General features: G+C 36.9%; 1 long non-coding RNA gene across 5 annotated transcripts; it reads left to right on the top strand.

Moving 5' to 3' along the window:
* Positions 1 to 711: 711 nt before the first annotated feature.
* On the top strand, positions 712 to 18,657 carry LOC143890040 (uncharacterized). 5 transcript variants are annotated; one of them, XR_013255106.1, is made up of 9 exons: positions 712 to 870; positions 1,101 to 1,149; positions 2,946 to 3,006; positions 3,133 to 3,173; positions 3,270 to 3,347; positions 3,461 to 3,530; positions 17,895 to 18,203; positions 18,296 to 18,367; positions 18,505 to 18,657. It is a non-coding gene; the product is annotated as an uncharacterized LOC143890040 (long non-coding RNA). The 5 variants fall into 5 exon arrangements; XR_013255105.1 differs by having other exon boundaries at positions 713 to 870; positions 3,270 to 3,321; XR_013255102.1 differs by having other exon boundaries at positions 3,133 to 3,321.
* Positions 18,658 to 21,354: the final 2,697 nt, after the last annotated feature.

Below are 21,354 nucleotides of genomic sequence, written 5' to 3'. Positions count from 1 at the left end.
TAGGGTTTAATATGCGGAAAAACCCGAGCCTGAGAAGAGCGCGCACGACTTCGCCATTTCGACCAAAAAACCCCACAAAGCAAACTGATTTTTCTCACTAGGGTTTCAGATACATCGAACAATAAAACCCCCAAAAAAAAATTAAACCAGTCGAATATCAGACATGCAAACCAAGTCATAGCAAGGGTTTCGTCCTTTTTTTTATGGGTAGGGTTCCAAAGAACAACAAAAAACCCCAAATAGAGAACCCAACACTTCACAATGCAAGAAAGCCCTCAAATAGATCTACCATCACAAAGCTTTGATTCAAAGGGGGAAAAAAATTTGAAAAAGATGAACTTACCGGACTGGCCTTCCGCTTTTTGCTCCTCGACTTCAGTGGAGAGCGGAACGAAGAGGAGCTTGAGGAAGAGAGAATGGTGGTTGTGGTCATGAATGGTCGTCTCCTCTGTTTATTTTTTTTTTCTGCACTCATGTCCTCTCGGAAATGCCTCGGGCAGTAAGAACGAATCTTCAGTCATTCTCAATCCCATTCTCATCCCATTCTAAACAAAAAACTCCCATTTCTGGGTTTGCCATTCGGCATGGTGGAGAAGGCCACGTGGGCCGACAAGCATCCAACAAGCCCAGTGGTCAAACAGAGAAAACACATCCAAACGGTGGTGTGGAACTTCATTCGGAAATAAAATCCCACCCCAATGCCACATTTCATAGCAACCAAACAGAGCCTTAGTGATCAAAAGAGGTACAGAGGGTTTACACTACAAAAAAATGTATCTTTGGCCGGCGCACATCACCCGGCGTTCATTAAAAAAACGTGGGGAGAAAGCATACATCGTGACCAAAAAACCGAACCCGCCATCAAAAGAGGTACAAGGTTTTAGCTTTTCTCGTTCTCATTTCTTATTTTCTATCTGCCACTTCTCTTCACCTCAAAACCCCATTCAAACGAATCTACTAGGTATTTTTCACACCCCAAATCTCCTCCTTCTCCACGCCCCAAATTTCCTCCTCCTATTTTACCTTTCTATCGTTCTCTCTCTACCACTCTGTTTTTTTTTTTTTTTTGCAAAAATCATTTCCATTCTTGCTGGTTTTAGGGTTTTTCGTGAAGGAAGCATTAAAACCCCATTGAAACGAATCTACCAGGTATTTTTCTTCTCCTCCTTTCTCTCTCTATCTATCTTTATATATATCTCTCTCTCTCTCTCTCTTAATCAAGAAAAGGGTTTTTGGTTGTTGAAAAGGGTTTTTGCATGTTGCTCACCATATCTGCTTAGAAACCCTTCTTATGCAGATCTTCTTCACAATTTCTCTAAAGAAACCCTTTACCCTTTTTACATGTTGATATCTTTAATTTTTTATGCTAATTTTATCACCGTATGCTCTTTCTCTTTCAACCATTCACATCACTTATTGTGATTAGGGCAGATTTTTTCCTTAAATTGTAGCTCTTTCTGTCATTTTATTTTTTTCCATTCGACTAATATTTGAAATCTGCATTTTGTTCAGTCTACAACATAGTAATTTGTTACATGATATTTGATTTAGGAGATATAGTAGGTACAACACACCCCCCCCCCCCCCCCCCCTTTTTTTTTCCTATTTTTAAATTTTTTACCCCAATTCCCTCTTGCCATCTTGATTTGTTTTTCTCGGAATTGATTTCCTTTGGATTTGATCTGTAATTAGAGGGGAAACTTAAAAAAATAAGTGTTTTTTTCTCCTTTAAATCTGTTGGATTTTCAAAAATATAGTGTCTTGTATTGTTGCCAATCATATGTGTCTTGTATTGTTGTAGTAAATGTTTTCATTTCCTACAGGAACTGATTTTGTCAGGATAATGCAGCAAAGAAGATATTTTCTTCTTCTGTGATGTTTGGAAGCAATATATTGAATAATTTTATTTTTCTTTGTGGGATGTGTGCGGAATTGATTCTTTTACAATTTCATGTAAAATGCTAATTAAATATGTTCATGGCAATGCTTTAAATAGGTTACAATATCACTAGTTGAAGTTAACAATGGTCTTGTTCACTAAGTTTTTTATTTTCAGAATGTAAGCATCATAAATTAGGATCTTTAAAATTCAGAATGCTTCATAATCTGCTAGGGAGTTGGTTGAATTTTAGACTTGAATGAGTACTTTTTCTTTTTGTGTGCATGTGTATGAGTTCTTCACGAGAGATGGAGAAATCACAAAGAATATGGGATTTATGAAAATGTTGTAGAAAATGTTATTGTTCTGTATTTCGATTGGGTTCGGTCTTTGACTGTATTTTGGGGACATCTTGTCCCTGCTGTATTTATGGTTTATGGAATAAAATTTTGTTACCTTTTAAAAAAATGAAAATGTTATAGAATTAAGGCTATAATCTTATATGAGTAGAATAGACAACATGTAATCAATACTAAATGCAATTTCTTGTTTCTAAGGTTCAGAGAATATGGGATTTGCAATTATACTAATTCATTAAATCAAAATCTGTTTTTTTTTGTTCATGCTAGTGTAATAAAATGTGCTCTCTATAGAGGAAGGCAACTTGCTTGGTAGTTTCTTGAGGCTTCCTAGGACACACTGCTTTGATATATTTTTTGATAGCCATTAGGAACTTCCCGGTGAATCTTACGAATGTATTGTTTTCTAATGAATTGAATGTTTTGAATCTTTTGATATTAATGAATGAAATGAATGTCTCTCTCTCTCTCTCTCTCTCTCTCTCTCTCTCTCTCTATATATATATATATATATATATATATATATATATATATATATATAATGGTTATATGGAAATATTTTCATGAATGAAAGCTATTACTGTCAATTGTGCTAGAATCGAAGATGCGATTAGAAGGTAATTTTTCTTTTCTTATATTCAATCTTTTCCTAATTATATTCCAATCCTAACCCTGTCCATTGTCTTTTGTCACATTTTTTATTTTAGATTTCATCTCTTGAACATATCAAAGAGGATATGGTGACTCATTGCATAGTCTCCCATGAATGTAAGAGAGCCCTCAATTGCCCATATTGTAATTGTTCATTTATAACTTTATTCCGTTTATTGTTCTCAATTATAAGAATGCAATGAATTAATTGTTTGTTGTTGTTAAAATGCTTCCAATGTGGAGATTGAGTGCACTAGTATCAACCATTCTCGAATCCTTTAAAAGTTAAGTAATATCAATATTTTTGGCTTGTATGGTTTTTTACAAATTATGTTTATTAATGATTTGCTCTAATATCTACTCTTTTGGATGTTTTGCAGGTGAAGATAGTCTCCGGTTGGAATTTCTTGCACACTAGCTTTAACTTTAAAAGTTAAGGATTGCTTCAATTTATTGAAGTTAAGAATAAATTTGATTTGGAATGTTTGTATATGTGTTGTAACTTGTATAAGAAGGTCCCTTATTAAATCTCATTAAAACTAAAACATTTTTCTTTCTTCTATTTTCTCAGATTATTATCCAAAGTTTACATTGATTCTCCCCCTCTGTCACTCTCGGCACTTCTTCTGCAACTTGCACAGGTATGTAAAGTTAGACTTATTTTATTGATTTTTACTCTCCATTTTTAAGTGTTTTCTGGGCCTTTTGGTTGATGGGTATTTGGAGGTCAGCTTCATGGAGTGATTTTATTTCGGTATTGTTGTCATTGAATTTGTCTTTCGGTTGGAAACTCAGTCCAGGAGATCGATCTATTATGATGAAATGTCAACATGAAATTTCTTAAGTTTGTTGAAGCCATTTACTGAATTGGTCTGAGTCCTTTTGAAATACCATCATACTTGTGGAACATTCCTGCAGAAATTAGGTTTCGGTTCATGGGTGTCCTCTTATGATAGATCTGGAGTAAATGACTCCAAAATAGGAAGGAACCACTTGAATAAAGAAGGGATTATGAATGTTGTCACTCTAGTGGCCTAGGCACTTGTTGTAATTGGATGATCTAGCCTGTAGAATCGTGTGGTTGGTAGGTTGAAGAGTATGGCCAGCAGCCCTTCCTAGTGCTTCTAGTAAGATTCCCACTGTGTAAGCATATCCTTCGATGTGAGAAAGTCACTAATGGAAGAAAATGGTAACATTAGATGCCTATATAAAAACCTTAACCTTTGTCCAAACAATATCCATCTCTCCAACACAGCTTGTATTGATTGCAATATTCAATACTGTACCTTACTCATCATGACCCCTGCTACCCTGAAAGGGGGGATGAGTTTCTGCTATTACAACCATCAAAATTTCATTCTGGAAGGGTAGTATTTACATGGCCGCCTCTTTATCACAACTCGAAACTCCATTCGGCCCATCTCTGCACTTACACTTGCATCCAATGACAGCGCCTTCGACTCCAACCCTCCTTCCGAATTCCTCAAGCCGTTCCACAGCTCGTGATTTCTTGCATCGCCCCACCCCATGCAAACCTCAATCCTTTTTGATAATGCCACCGCTCCGCTACTCCCACCACCACCACCACCGTTGATACTACTACCACTACTACTAGTACTAGAGAAACTGCGAATTTCAATTGATTCTATTGTCTGTTGGGGTTTGATGGATGGTAGGCTTGGAATTGTTAATGGTAATTCAACCTCTGATGATGCTTGTGGTTGATCTGTTGTGGGTTCTGCTATGGATTTTCTTGTAAGGCTGTTCATGTCTAAAACATGTAAACATTTCTTTTTCAATCCAAACTTGGATTCCTTGTCCCTAGGATCTAATTTCACTTTTAAAAGAATTGAATGTCTCCAATACCACCTGATGGGTTAAGAAAGAGGTTTTACAAACTCATCAACTTCCCATGTACATATAGCATGTAGAATCATCTTATGTATATGTGTGTTCGTGTAGCTTCCACGAAGAATTGTGTAATTTAATCTTTAAAGGTATCTGAGATGATGATTAAGCTGTGGTAAATTATTCTTTACAGGTTCTAGGTAATATTGTATCCCAAATTTGGTTTTTTCGAATATTAATTTTTTTTTTTAAAACAATATGCTTCCCGGCGTTCCTGAATGCGGCATATGTTCCCCATATATATATATATATATATGAGTTAAGTGAAGCTACACATACGTGTAGCTAACTTAGCTACACCGACGGCTTAAAATACAGTGGGCCCACATTGTTTGGGTGATCCAAACCATTCATTTGATAGGCCCTCACATTGATAGGGTGTGCTAAAAAAATCAGCTCCATTGGATGATCCCAACCCTTCAAACTGTGGAGGCAAAAATGGACAGATTTGTGAAGGTTTTTACACGTCCATTTTTGCCTCCACAAATCGTAGGGTTGGGATGATCCTATGGAGCTGATTTTTTGGGCACACCCTATCTATGTGAGGGCCCATCAAATGAATGGTTTGCATCACCCAAACAATGTGGGGCCCACTGGGGCCCACTGTATTTTAAGCCGTCGGTGTAGCTAAGTTAGCTACACGTATGTGTAGCTACACTTTTCTCTCTCTCTCTATATATATATATATAGATAGTTTTTTAATTTAGTTTGGACTTTAGGCGGTGTTCGTGAACGCCGGGCAAGGTTCATCATATATGTTCAAGTTGGCATTCGGAATGTAGATACCCGGTGTTTTGTGCCGGCGTTTAAGTCTAAAAATTCCGGCGTTCATAAATGCCGGCCAAACTTTTCCCGACGCAGGTAGAGCGGGTGAAATTTTGAACGCCGGCAATACGCTGGGAGACCTTAAGCCGGCGTGGTTGCTATGTTTGGTCGGCGTTCATAAACGCCGGGAAAAACTCTTTTCTTGTAGTAATTATTTATCACCAAATAGAGGAAATGCCTAGTCCTCTTTGATTAAGAACAGGATTACATCAAGGAAATGACTTACATAGTGCAGTGGACAAAGGAAGATTGTTGTTGCTCATAACAGTATTATGAACTTAAACAACAGCCAGTCAGTATAGTCATCAACCAATATACAAAATTGTGCGCCAACAACTAAAGCTCTATTTGTAGTTGAAAGAACCAGCACCATTGATGGATGAAAAGACAACTAGATTAGTTTTGTTGTCAATGGGGTTAGAAGTCACATCCTCAAAGCGATCAATTCACATTCCAGACAGCTGGGAGCCGAGAACGGGCTGGACTGCAGGACTAAAGGTCTCTCTCGTTCCAGTTACAGGAAGCTTAAATTGCGTAATTCCAAGTTCCCAATGTGCAACCCTTGTGTTTTGGTTGGTGTTGATTAGTATTGTTACGGCATCCATGGGGATATTTTTTATTTGGAAATTGAAATGTTGCTTTGAATCGGTCGAGTGTAATTTGTTTAATTTCGCATGGTTTACGTAGAATTTGTAAAGAATGATGAATTTTTATACTGAATCACTTTTGATTTGGTCTCCGTGTCAAGGTTTGAAATTTTGGTTTCGGTAGAAATTTCGGCCAAAATCTTACAATTTTGTTTTGGTTTTAAATTTCGGTCCCGGCCGAAACCCAAAATTTCAGTATTTCTTTGACTCATTCTCATTGGGCGAGGAAGCCAGTGCCTAAAACAAGGTCCTAGCCTAGTGCACCAACCAAAAAGAATCCCCAAGGATTCAAAAATGGAAGAAAAGAATCCGATTCATTCATTGATAAAGCATTAGTCCCACTGTCCCTAATTATATGAGCAGAGTCGGACGAAATTCAGAACCATGCTACGTTTTTGTTTCTGTGTGTTTCATGTCTTCTTTTGCAATGCATTGTTATAAGCTTTACCATCTGCATTTGAAACGCCTACTCCATTCTATTCTATGTTGTTGTGATTTTCTCCGTTTGACACTTTGATAGTGAATGTGACTGACGTTCGATCCTTGTAGTTTTCAGCCTGTTATTTTCTTTTGTAATTCAATAAACAAATTCTGCCAGAAATTGCTGATATGAAATTGATGCAGAAAATAATCCAAATAAATAAATAAATGAAGAGCTAATTTAGAAAGTTAAAGTATTGCAGTAACGTACTGTTGCACTATGTAGACTGTTCATTTAACTGATTACACCATGGATAGGCCACGTCCTAAAGTCATCTTCAAAAGAAGATCCCAACATTGTCATAAAAATAGATGGCTCAGATAAGTCCGAGTTTTATGCACTAAAACTAATGGCCATCGGATCACTTTTGCATTTGTTTTAGATTTCATAAAAGGAAAACTTTACGATGAAATAGTTTATCATTCATAAGTTTTGCTCAGAAACTTATTTTACAAAAGTTTTACTGCAGTTGGAACAGACCTTGAATAGAAGTTAGAAATTCAAAGCCAATTTCTGAGTGAGTAAAAGACTTCAGATATTATTGAGGATCAATTTTCAATGCGTAAACCCTGGTTTAGCGTTACTTGATTTGCATCTGTGAAATTGGTGTGAAAATGATATTGAGAGACAGTAGCTTGCATGCTAGAGTTCATCGGTATCCAATCATCTATTATAAGATAGGAAAGAGAAAAGTACGGAATGTGTGCGATAGTTTCGAGGAATTATGGATTTCAGGTACTTTTGAAAACAAGACTCAAACACGGGCGATTCTTCAAAATCGAGTGGGAAAAAGACCCTGATACCCTTATGACATGATCAGAGTCCTCGTATGTTGCCCTACCTGATGGATGAGAATGTCAATCATTATCTTTGAAAATTTTAAAGGATGAGAACGTCAATGCAGGGGGGTGAAAATATCATAAAAAACGTTAAAGTTTGCCACTTTTCACATAAAATCAAGTACGTTTCTTTTGGCTTAGACGGTGACACTATTGAACATTTTATTATTTCCCACGTCTTTTTTGGCTTAGAATGCCGCCGGATTCTTGAGTACGCTGCCGGAAAATCAAGTACGCCGTCGGATTCAAGAAACACCCATTGTTCAAAGATATCATATACGCCACCGGATTCTAGAGTACGCTGCCGGAATATCGAGTATGCTGCCAGATTTTCTGGGTTCAAACATGTGTTCTAAACGTATCGAGTATGCTGCCGGAATATCGAATACACCGGTGGAAATAATGGGTATGCCGGCAGAATCTCATACAGAGAGGTGATATTATTAGAAGACGCCACCGTTCTATATTGATGTCCACGTGTCATGGATCCGACCGTCTATGCCTATTGGCGACGACCAAGATTTAAACGAACCCAAGGGACTCTGGGTTCAAAGAAAGATTTCAAATCCAAACCAAACCGGCTGTGTATAGAGGCGCAGCATTCCAAAAAGTTTTTCAGCACGTGTCAAGCATCCATCTGTCTCTAGTTATTTCCGACGGCCAAGATAGAAACGAACCAAAGTTCTGTTGGTTCAAATACACATTCAGACGAACCAAAAAAAGCCTTCTGAAGCGCATCATTTAATGGGCAGTAATGAAAAAGGAGATTTCTATTGATGCCAGAAGGGTGTCAGGTTCTTTTCCACCCGATTTTGAAGAATCACACGTTATTGATTATTGTTCTCAAAAGAACCAAAATCCATAATTTCTCGAAACTTGTACCTCCATTCTGTACTTCTTGATAGGAAAACACTTTGAAAACGGGAAAACGGGATTCCGTTTGGAAAATAAAAAGGGACCGAAGACTGTTGATTTGACCCTTTTAAATGTGTATTTATTGCTTTTATAGGGATTTGAGCTCCCTCCATTTGTCTTTTAGTGGATGTGGTTCCACCGGTTAATGCCCATTTTTTTTTCTTCCCAAAACGGGATTCCGTCTTACTAGCAGTGCTCTATAAGATATTGACTTTCTTTAAATTCATGTGAAATATATAAGGAAAATTGATGAGCTTTGCGATCGAGATGTATTCAAAGAAAGGCCTATCTAGCGATTAAGATGTATTCAATTGGTTTGAGTGTTGGTGAATAGAAACGGTAGGGGTAAAGCAAATTTTTTTGTTTGAGGCCCTATTTGTTTTTTATTTGATAATCAATTTGGAGTCCAAAACTAAATATTGGACTCAACAGGGATTGTACCGGAATCTGCATCCTATTCCTATTTTTAGGCCTTTTTGTTTTGGATTTTTTCATTTTAATACCAATTTTGGGCAACCCTCTCAACAGCTAAGAGATCCATTCGAGGAACACAAGGACTAGTTGAAGTAATGCACCTCTCATATTGTATTGGGAGGCTCATGATGCAGGTGCATCTCGCACTATCACGAGATCAATCAAGATCGTCAGAGCCTTAATCGGATCGTCTAGAAGCTTCAGATTGGATGATTTTGGACGGCGTCTAGATCAACAGCTCACGTTGATTACTACGATTCAAGACTTCTAGAGTTAATAGGATTTTTAAATTTTTTGTTATCTTGAATTGGATATCCCAAAGTAGAGAGAGTTTTAGGATTTCTAGGAAATTTAGAGAGATTTTAGGAAAAGATTGGATTTACCTAGTTTTTAGGGATAGAGTTGGCGTTAGAAGGGTCGTATAACCCCCAGGCAAAATCACTATAGTATAATAATTAATTTTCAATTCTTCCCTTAGCCTAGCATTTCTAGGAACTAGATTATATTTTGGTGATAAAATAAACAGATAAAAAACATACCTTTGTAGAAATTACCACAAAGATCGCCTGCTTGATCTACTCCCCGAATCTCCACGAACGAAATTTTCACCGCGGACGCCGCAAGTTGATCCGATGGGATCCTTTGATCTTTACACAAAGGGATAGAACAACCCTTGTTCTATTTAGGGATATGATCTAAATCTGATCTAATGGAGGGGATTATCTTAATTGTAGCTGGAGCTTTACTTGAACGTTCTCACTTATGGGAGGTTTTTCCAAAAGCAATACTTTTTTAAGACAAATGTCCACCCCTTTCTATATTTGAATATCTAAAAGAGTTTTATTAAATCTCAAGTTTATTTTATCCAAAATTGTAAAGCAACAAATATAATTTGATAAAATAAACATCACTATTACTTGGACGTTCTACAAGCCCAAGTTGGGCGTGTGAGAAACTTATGGGATTTAGATAAAATCCCTATAATATCTCCAAAGTCATCCCTTCGCTATCTTTTCGGAAATTGGTTTCCAAATGTAACTAGGTTTCCATATAACCATATGATCCTTGCAATTTTTCAAATCCTAAAAGATCTCAAATAAGATCTTCTCTCTTTATCTCCAAGGAAAGAAATTTCCTCTTGCAACTAGTATTCCTTTTTAATTATATTAAGATTATAATAGTATCTTCACAAAATTCTATTCTTAGGGCACCTCGACTAACAATCTCACACTTGCCCTCAATATGAAATTTTTTCCAATAGGGTTAAATTCAAATATTTATTTAATTCTTCCAATTAAATAAATGATTCCCATCCAATGAGAATAAAGCTCCATGTAAACATTATATAATACCTTTAATACCCTTTTTGTTTAACACTTAACCAATTTGGTATTCCTATCTATCCCATAGTGTACACGCACTATGATATCCATTTCCTTTGCATCAAATGCAACGAAACAAGTTTGTTTGTGCAATCAAATAAATGCAGGACCATATCTAATAGATACAATTGGCCATTCGAGTTGTGAGTGGGATTATTGCAGGGACTCAACGGTCGATCCTGCAAAACCCAATGAAGGGTCCCACTGCGATCTTTTTCTATAGTTTGAAAACCACAATCGCATTGAGTCAGTGGCCTCCATCGAGACGTAACCCTGAAGATGACCGTCAAATCATCTTACCCGTAATCGCATCCAATATGTGCAAGTCCTTTCTCCGTTCTCCATCTACCGAGTTAAGTCTTACGGGGGGTGGACATACACTACCCCCTTGGCCCACTCTGGGTATACCTTTCAGTCAAGTAGCTTAGGCACGCAAATGCATTTGCTAAAATCATTCAAAATATTTTTGTAAAATCATTTGATAAAACATTTATCAAATCCACCTGGCCATGTATTTTATAGGCCTACTGCTCTGACCAAAACTGTAGATGGTTTCCTCATGTTTATGAGGCGAAGAATTCCTTGTCAGCTATCACTATTAGTCTCATAGGTTTGTCCACGACTCTAGTACCACCCTTAAATGATTCCTAAGAGAACCATTGTAAGATAGACCAAGATAAGAGGACGGGCCCCATAGACCAATAAGACAATAAGATCCCTCAGGTCATAGGACATGTAAAGGGTCTTGTCTAGTGGAATAACCTTACTATCTCCTGTCGACAGGCAATTCCAATGAAATCCAGTTCAGAGCGCGATCACAATCGTCGCTTCCACTCTTCTTGCTTAGGGTCTCCTACCCAAGTGACTGAGATAACTCACCCCACAACACGTGCATGTCAACAAGATTGGTGCTGGTTGTGTACAGGAGGAGATGTTCAATCTCCACCCCAACCAGGAACTTTTAAGGTTTGTAAAGAACCGAAATTCTATATCTCCCTGCTCCCTAGGATCTGTGAATCCTTGAGCATGGTATTCCTACTTTGCTACCTAAGGACTAATACGTGTAAAACAAGCAGATCTCACATATTAACAAAATAACACCCAAAGATGTCATGAAATAATTCTTTATTAATGAAAAATACAAGGTACACTGGAATTTAAAGTAATCTCACACTGACTTTAGATCCACTCGTGCATATATCTAAGATCCATTCCCTCAACATGCTTGTCAAACACTTTTTGACTAAGGGACTTAGTGAAAGGGTCTGCCACGTGATCTCCCGTATCACATGATACTTCCGAAGGACGTGCTTAGACTTCTGATGAGACCTTGGTTCCTTTGCTTCAGCAATAGCCCAACTGTTATCACAATACAACGTAATTGGTCTCTTAACAAAGGGAACGACGCCAAGGTCATCCAAAAACTTCCGCAGCCATACTACCTCTTTTGTCGCTTCACTGGCAGCGATATATTCTACTTCACTGGTAGAATATGTTGTGGTGTCTTGTTTACAACTCCTCCAAGATATCGCTCCATTAGCCAAAGTAAAAAAAACATGAAGAAGACTTCATGTCAAGCGTCAGTAAAGCCAGAAACAACTAACTCGTCTGCCCCATAAACCAAACAATAATGTTATATTGTCCTAAGATATTTAAAAATATCTTTAATCGTCGTCCAATGCTCAGGACCTGGGTCTGACTGATATTTGCTAACCACACTTACAGACTGATAGATATCTGGCCTTTTACAAAACATGTCGTACATAAGACTTCCCACAGCTGAAGCATAGGAAACTTTATTCATCATCTGCTTCTCCTCAGATGTCTTTGGAGACATCTTCTTGGATAGCCTGATTCCATGCCTGAAAGGGATTAATCCCTTCTTGGAATATGTCATATTAAACCTTGTTAATATCTTGTCAATGTAAGCCTCCTTTGATAGCCCAAGCTTCTTATTTTTTCAGTCTTTAAACAATTTAAATCCTAATATATAAGAAGCTTCACTCAAATCTTTCATTGCAAATGTACTGGAAAGCCATAACTTTGTGTTAGATAACATTCCTACATCATTCCCAATGAGTAGAATGTCATCCACATATAGAACCAAAAAGGTTACGGTACTCACATTGACCTTCTTGTATACACAAGCCTCATCAACATTTTAAGAGAAGCCAAACTCTTTGACCGCTTGATCAAAACGATGATTCCAACTGCAAGATGCTTGCTTTAGTCCATAAATGGATCTATGCAAGTTCCACACTTTCTGATTATCTTCTCTAGCAGCCTCAAAACCCTCTGGCTGGACCATATAAATATCTTCTTGAACGTTTTCATTCAAGAAGGCAGTTTTGATGTCCATCTGCTAGATCTCATAATTGTAATGTGCGCGATAGCTAACAAAATCCTGATGGACTTTAACATAGCTACAGGCGAGAAGGTTTCCTCATAATCAATTCCAGCCTTTTGAGTATAACCCTTTGCCACAAGCCGTGCCTTGTAGGTCTCCACCTTTCCATCATGGCCCTTCTTCCTCTTGAAAATCCATTTGCATCCAATGGGCTTAATACCTTCTGGTGGATCGACTAGAGTCCAGACCTTGTTGGAATACATAGAGTCCATGTTGGATTTCATAGCATCTAACAATTTGCTCGCATTGATGTCTAATATGGCCTCTCTATAGTTAAGGAGATCAATTTCTTCTATGTTTGGATTAATTTCCTCACCAAGATAGAGATATCTACGGGGTCTTCTGATCTCCCTAACACTATGTCAAAGTGACGGAGTAGGCTCATTAAATTCTTCTTCAGTTTCCTCATATCTCTCTATTGGATTATCAGATTGCTCTTCCAAGGTAATCCTCTCCATCTCACCAGGATCTTGGATGAACTCTTCTTCCAAAAATATGGCATTCCGGCTTACAATACAAATTTGTTCGCCAGGGTTATAAAATCAATAACCTTTTTTGTTTCTTTAGGATATCCAATAAAGAGACACCTTTCGGTTCGAGTCTCTAACTTGTCAGGACTTATCTTTTTAACATGGGCAGGACAACCCCATATCCTCATGTGAATCAATGAGGGTTTTCTACCCGTCCATAACTCATATGGAGTCCTTGATACTGACTTAGTTGGGACTCGATTAAGGATATAAAGCGTTGTTTCTAAGGCATATCCCCAAAGAAACAGTGGTGCCTTGGCAAAACTCATCATGGATCGAACCATGTCTAACAAAGTTCGATTCCTTATTTCTGAGACACCGTTCAACTCGGGTGTGGCAGGTGGAGTCCATTGAGACGTTCTTCCATGTTCTTTTAAGTAGTCCTTAAACTCATCCAAGAGATACTCTCCTCCCCTATCAGAACGGAAGAGTCTTGATTTTCTTATTTAACTGGTTTTCTACTTCATTTTTGAACTCCTTGAACTTTTCAAGGATCTCAGACTAGCGTCGCATTAGGTACAGATATCCGTACCTTGAATGTTCATCCGTGAAAGTCACAAAGTAGATAAACCCTCATCTTGCAGGATGAGAAAGAGGTCCACAAACATTCGTATGTATCAAATATAACACACTTTTGGATCTTCCACTCTTGCTTTTAAAAGGACTTTTGGTCATTTTGCCTTGTAGACACAATTCACAAGTTGGAAAGGGTTCCATTTGAATAGAATCTAATGGACCACCTTTCACTAACCTTGTGATCCGCTCTAGGCGAATATGACCCAATCAAAGATGCCAAGTTGAGTTGGAATTACCATGTCCCTTGCCCTTTTGAGGTTCGGAACATCAACGCTTAGAATACTCTCAATGTTACTCACATTCTCCTTGGCGTTAATCAGATACAAACCATATACTAATGTACCTTCCACAATAATAGAATTTTCTCTTTTAATAAAAACTGAGCTTTTATTAAAATCTACTAAATATCCATATGAAATTAGTTTAGAGACAGAAATTAAATTAATTCTTATAGAAGGCACATATAGACAATCTTTTAATAGTAAGTATCTCCTAGAAATGTCAAATAGTAATCGCCCACAGCCTGAACTGCTACAATTGCATCAGTCCATTTCTGCCTCCTGCCCCTTTCAGCCTGTGGGGCATCGACAGTCAAGGTTTAAAATTTCAGTTTCGGTACCGGTTTCGAACCTTGAAAATTTGAAATTTTGACCGAAATTTAGAAATTTCGGTCGAAATCTGGTAAAAAAAAAACAATATTTAATTCATTATTAAATTTCGATCGAAATTTCGTTGAAATATTAAATTAATATTAAAAAAAAATTTGGCCTAATTTCGAAAAAACTAAAATTTGGACCGAAATTTCAAAATTTCGGCCGAAATAAATGAACATTTCGGTTTTGTGTAGTTTCGGTGTCGGTCGATTTTGGTCTGAAATTTTGGATTTCGGTCGAAATTTAAAACCATGTCGACAGTAGGCTCTTCAGGTTCAACAGTGGTAAGAACCCAATAAACTTTCGCATCTGTTAAAACCAGCACCAAATTCATTTTCCAGTCAATGTAATTAGGGCAACTTAACTTTTTATCTTCTAAGATTCTAGCTAGTGGGTTGAAGGAAGCCATTGATCTACATTCAATGAAAAAAAGAGACACATTAGCAAGACTACCAAATTTAAGTTCATTAATTTCATGACATATTTCCATCGGATCTAGGTTTTCAATCTACGATGGGACCACCCATTGTACGTCTCATTCATGGGCCCCTCAACCTCGTGGATGAAGAGAAATTTGTAATTTCTTCAATGGGTATCGGAAACCTATTCATAACTTTGAACAAGTGGATGCTTCTAATCCATTATGTTTCACATAATATCCGATTTTTCTTTTGGCCTCCAAACATCGCGGTATGTTTATCCTTTGGGCTTCAATACCCTTTGCTTGGTTAAGTTAGACCCATTACCTCAAAAAATAGTATAAATTTACAAAATCTTCTGCTTTGGCATATAACCTTTGCATTTTTGCATGTTTCCTTTATCCCCATGGGAATCTAGTGGTTACTCTAGCTAAGGGAATGGAATCGGCTTCTGCTTTGGCATGTGATCGTTCTATTCTCTTGACTAGCCAAGCACTAGATGGCTATGGAAGGCCATGGAGTTTAATTCTTTCAATTTGAACTCTATTTATCAACTTAATATCATAATGAGGGCATTTTTATAGTGGTAGTGTGAATATAACATTATTTGCTTGTTTTAAGCAAACAACCATCCAATGGAATAAAACATGCATGAAATAAGCATAAAGCAATCATAAGGCATCCATCACATGAACACACCCATCCAAACCATAGGCTCAATTTGGTATTTGGGTTGTAGGGAACTCCTACTAACCTTATTATAATAAGGGTATCCCTACGACTCCACATTACCAAACCGAGGGTGAATTTTGGGCAACTAAGTGCTTTCGCACTAGGAAAATTCGCCGACCTCAAGGCGAATCATCCAAAGGGGTAAATTTTAGATATATGCCTCATCAAAAATTGCTAAATAAATCAGCAACATCAACATATATGTCCATCCTTGGCCGAATAAAAAACCACATCATCCGCCAGACCTTCTGAAGCATCTCCATTCCACGGTTGATTTGATCCGTCAGTCGGCCTCCAAGTCAACGATCCGATAATCAATTGAGCTTATTTGAACATAAAATAAACTACCCTAGTGTCCTACACTAGCCTAGGCAATTTATAAATCATGGTCAAATCTTCATGGGAAACCAGTTGTCCGCGCAACTGCCCAGAGGGAGTATAACAATTAAGTAAAATTAAAATTAATACATTGCGGACAATATGTGGGACAAACCACGATTGAGAAGATAAATAACTTGCACATCAACATATAAAACTATAAATTAACTCTGTAATTGAAGAAGAGATACACCATAAATATGGGCTGTACATGTCTTAATTGACATGTCCTTATTAAATAGTCCTTATTACATACTCATATCCTATTGGATAAGCATTATTTGAGATCCTATTGGCTGCTTCTAGCTTATTTCATATTGGAAGAAATTGATAAGGAAAAGAAAGTTTGAATTGGAGGTGGTTTCCTATTTGGAGGAATCTTTTGGATTTGGAAACTAACCACAACGGCAAAAACATTTTGTGTGTTGGTGTTTTTGAAACAAATTGGAAAATGAGTTTTAGTGGTGTTTTTGAAACAAATTGGAAAATGAGTTTTAGTTAAACAAAGTTTCTAAGATTCAAGAGGTTACCTAATAGGAAATGAATTCCACTTTGGAACTATAAAAGGGAGATGGTGGTGGACAATTTTACACTCTTGCGAAATTTGAAAAGCCTTGGAAATTAATTTTCTCCAACTCCCTCTTCCTTCCTACTTCTAGTTCTTCGGAAGAACTATCAAGCCTCAAGGATTTCAGTTTGGGATTGGATTCCAAGTTTGTTTCTTCTTCCTCCTTCATCTGTGCGACGTCAGGACTTCCGGAGAAGCTCAGGTTAGAGATACATCAAGCACCTAACAGGGAGTAGATCAAGCAGTGATTATTACCTCTGATAATCTGTGGTAAAGTTTTCTATTCTTCTGAATTTCAATTCATAACAATTATGAATCTAGTAACTAGTATCTTGGTTCGGTTTGTGGAAAAGATTTTTTTTATTTTTTGGACAATCAAGCTTCTGCCGCAAGTACTATCTCCACCACCAACATTCAACATTAACACACGTGTAAAACCAAACAAGTGCAAGATGAGAAGGTTGTTGGGAAGCATCTATCAGAAGAACTTATAGAAATAACATATGATTCCAAGCAGGAGATTAAAATGTACAACAAGTATATTATTAATAGTTTTAGATTACACATTAAAGCTCGGGAGTTGAAAAGGAAGACTCAAAATAGTAGAGTTATTGTGAGTTCCACAGTTGAGTGCTTTTCGATTGCCAATGATAGACATCTGACAAACTAAGAAGTGGATTAGGTTTCCTCGATAAACTAAGAAGTGGATTTCTATGGTTTCCTTGATGTAATCGTTGACTATTATAGTAGTTTTACGGTGGTATTATTCAAATGTGAGTGGTTCGACATTAATACTCGTGGGAGTAGGATTAAGTGTGACGAATATGGATACACAGTTGTGAATACCAACAAAAAGTTAAAAACTGGTGAACATTATGTGTATCATCTCAGGTGGAGTAAGTGTTTTATGTGGACGAACCCAATGGCAGAGCTAGTGATAGAGCTAGCAAGTCGTTATTTGAAACATTTCTAGGGAGTTTTATGATCATATGCCCGACACTACCTCAATAGATTATGATGAAATGTACTGTCCAGTCGTGTCAAACAATATTCATCATCAAGAAATTGTTATGGGCGCAGACAATGATGATGTGAATTGGGTTAGGATGGGTGCAAACATGGTAGAAGGTGATGAGTATCAAGCCTAGGATGAGAATGACCCCATGGATATTTCATGATGTACTTAAAAGTAATTTTTAAATATGACATAATTATTGAATATTTTTATTTTATATGTATTTTAAATGAATGATTTTATGTGGTGGAAGCAGATATATGATGCCACCCCGTAGATGTGTCATGGATCGTGGTTTACAGTCAATGTGCCATGTGCGACGACGTAGGGGAGGACTTACCCCAAGACTGTATTCGGATCCAGTCGAGGTCCTTCGCCGGAGGAGAACAAGATACGAGCACAGCACAAGGCTCGGTAAGTGGAGCTTATGACTGAGCTCTCTGTTATTCTTAGTCAGATAGATACGCTACAGGCAACGGTGGAACAACTGCAGATAACATTTAGCGTGATGGAATCCCAATACAGTCCGTACATATCATCTCCTGGTGTTGCTGAGAGCTCACAAGTAATATTTAATAAGCTTTGTATCATGTAAAATCTTCTTTGCAAATTTATTATGTGTGTTTATAATATATAATATTGTTTACAATTATCTAGGTAACTTGTACTGACGCTTCTCTGTCAGCAATATCACCTCTTTAGAAGAGGCCTATGACTGATGTTGAACAGGTAATTAATAATTTTTGGAATTTATAAATGATTGAACTGCTTAAATGTTACTAATGTATAATGGAATCACTCATAAAAAAAATGTATAATGGAATTGCTTGCATGTTTCTTATATATGTTTATGTTTCATCTTCCAGGGTGCGTAGACGTCTCTCTTGGCATACCAATAGAACTACTCTCTTTGTTTTTTTATTGCATTTGGTATTATCTTGTATTTCTGTTTATTGTGTATTGGAACATGATGTTTTTTTTGCAACATTGGCAATGTTAGTTGTGTTATATATGTTGTATTTCTTTTCTACATAATTATATAGACACCACCATGTTTTGATAATAGACGCAAAATTGACTTGTTCGTTATGTTTCAAATAGCTGTCAAAGGCTGCTGACACCTTTTGGGGACTTCTAACAACTGGTCATATATATAGGACAAGCTGAGTTTGCGTCTATTATCACAACATGCTTGTGCCATATATCATGTTCTTCTTTTATTGTGTTTTGTGTTAATAATAAGAGGAACAAGTAACAGGTACATACAAGAAAAATTGATATAGGTTGTTGGTACCCCAATTAAACAAAAAATATTTTAAAAAATATAAGAATATTAGTGACGGTTTTTTCCATACCTAATAGTAAAAAAGGCGATGGAACATTCTGTCAAAAATTCTAACCAAACAATGTTTAAAAAATTAATTAACTTAGTGACGGTAACATTAGCATCGCCAAAGTTATTTTTAACGATGGATTCTTTTAAGGGACGGTTTTATTTCCATCTCTAGAAAGTAAATTTCTAGTTTTTCAATGAAAAGTAAATTAAATTTAGCAATAGATATTTCTGACACAGTTTTGCCTTTTATGGCAACGCCTTTTTTGAAACAGTACATTAACCGCCACTAAAGGTATTTAATGGTTTTGCGGTCTTTGGCTACACATTTTTGCCGTCTTCAAACACTGTTTTTCCTTCACCATGTCCTCACTTATAGAAGGTCATAAGGCTTGATGCATTATATTTTCAAGGGAAGTTCAGAAGCAAAGTACAAGGTTGCAGGAAAATGAAGTAACCAACTGACAAGGACAAATCCTATATATAGATGGTTGTGCTAACCGGTTAGGTTCTGACTTCAACGGTAAATATGCAATTCTCGACTGAGAGCAGAACTACAATAGTTCTCTGGTTCAAATCTCGCTATATGTTTGATTTGAGATCAATAACACAAGTAATGTGATGTCTCAGAGAGGATGAAATCCAATCAACATGAGAGTTAGAGCAATAATTAAACCACTCAGATTTTCTCAAGAGGCTTAGCAATATTATAACCAATCACAGATTCCTTTCAGCTAATCGAGGGAAACAAGTGTGCTTGTATTCAATTTTTATGAGAGCCAACAGATCTATAGTGTAGAACAAAGTTCAATGCTCTTAAAATGTTCATAGTTTACTGATTGATTGAAAAAATTGAAAGTCCCATGATTTCACTATGCCTTGAAATTAAATAATGGCGCAAATCCAAAATGCTTTTAAATGATTAAGCTTGGAATATGGTTCTTGCCCAAACACTATACTCCTAATTTTTGGAGAAAATAAATGGTTTTATAGTCCTAGAAAATAGATCCACGCAGAAAAATTCTGAACATTACAGTAACCAATGATTGTGATGATTTGTAATTAGCATCCACATGCAATGAACATTACAGTAATTAGGAAGCCACGAGTTTACAGTAAACTAACTCTTTGATTACAACAGCTGAATGAAATCAAACTTACTATAGAAATATCATGAAACTCGTTCATCCATCCAGATAACCATTCATAGGTGTCTAGAGTGGTCTAACATGCGAATGCATAAATTGTTTGTTGTACAGAAAATTTGAACAATTTTCGTTTGTTACTTGTAGAACAATGTGTGATGATTGCTTAAAGAAAATTGAGAGTACAATTATGTAGGTATTCAAACACATGCTCAAAAGGAAACTCGCTTGTTTAAATAACTGGGCAGCAAGTTCAGAGTGTGAACTTTGCTGCCTTTTTCTTTTTCAATTCATGTCCTCCAATTGTAACTCACTAAGGACGTTTGAGGTATTTTAATTTTAAAACTTATTAGCAGAATTGATAGAGAACTCCACAGATCTGATGGAAATTTTATAAATCCTTGCACATCTAACATCCAAAGGATTGGTGTTCACTCAATGAAACTGAGAACAACAATATAGCCGTCCTTCGGTAATTCCAGCAACATTTGCGTTGGATTTTCCCTAAAATTTTGAAAGGTGATTAAAGCATCTATATGAGACTTACCAATCCATTATTGATTGAAAGATTAGCACAAAAGTACTCTAAGACCAGCACTGTTTTCAGCATCATAAGCATTCGAGGCCAGACAGGGAAAGATCTGCGATTTAGCTCAGTATTTAAAAATGCGGATGTGACGCGTAACGCGGCCAAGAAAAATCCTTGTCGACTCTGCGCGGACGCATCCAAGAACACGTTTGACGCGGTCATAACTCGGGAGAGTCAAAGGAATTTATTGACTCTGTAGGGAAAAAAGTGGTATGCGGATGTGGTGCAACGCGGAACGCGGAACGCGGCCAAGGTAGAAGGAGTCGGCTTGGGCGAGTTCCTTATCGAGTCAAGGAGTTTTTAAACACTGATTTAGATATTCAATTAACAATTTTTCTACATGCATTGAACTTTGATCCAACAGCAGCAAAGCCTAGGTCAGATACTCTATTGATTGTTGTTCTTTGTGATTTCTTCAACGAAAACAAATTCGATCCAACAAGGGGATGCTGGATCTTGAAGACGATAAAGAATCATTGCTAAACAAGGTCAGAACATGGTGAAATGAGAAGGAACTGAAGAAAACCAGTCCCCTATTCTCCTTCCATGAATTTAGCAAGAAAATGTCTATCCACAAGGAGAATTCCCTCCCAAATAAAAAAAACTCAGATTTCTCACTAATTACAAGAACACAATTAAAAGACTAACT

This window comes from Tasmannia lanceolata, unplaced genomic scaffold (genome assembly GCF_043159265.1).
Source record: "Tasmannia lanceolata isolate RefF3 unplaced genomic scaffold, GAP_Taslan_0.1 ptg000013l, whole genome shotgun sequence".
NCBI lineage: Eukaryota > Viridiplantae > Streptophyta > Magnoliopsida > Canellales > Winteraceae > Tasmannia > Tasmannia lanceolata.
The sequence above is the reverse complement of the archived record's forward strand: the minus strand, read 5'-3'. Positions and strand labels throughout refer to the sequence as shown.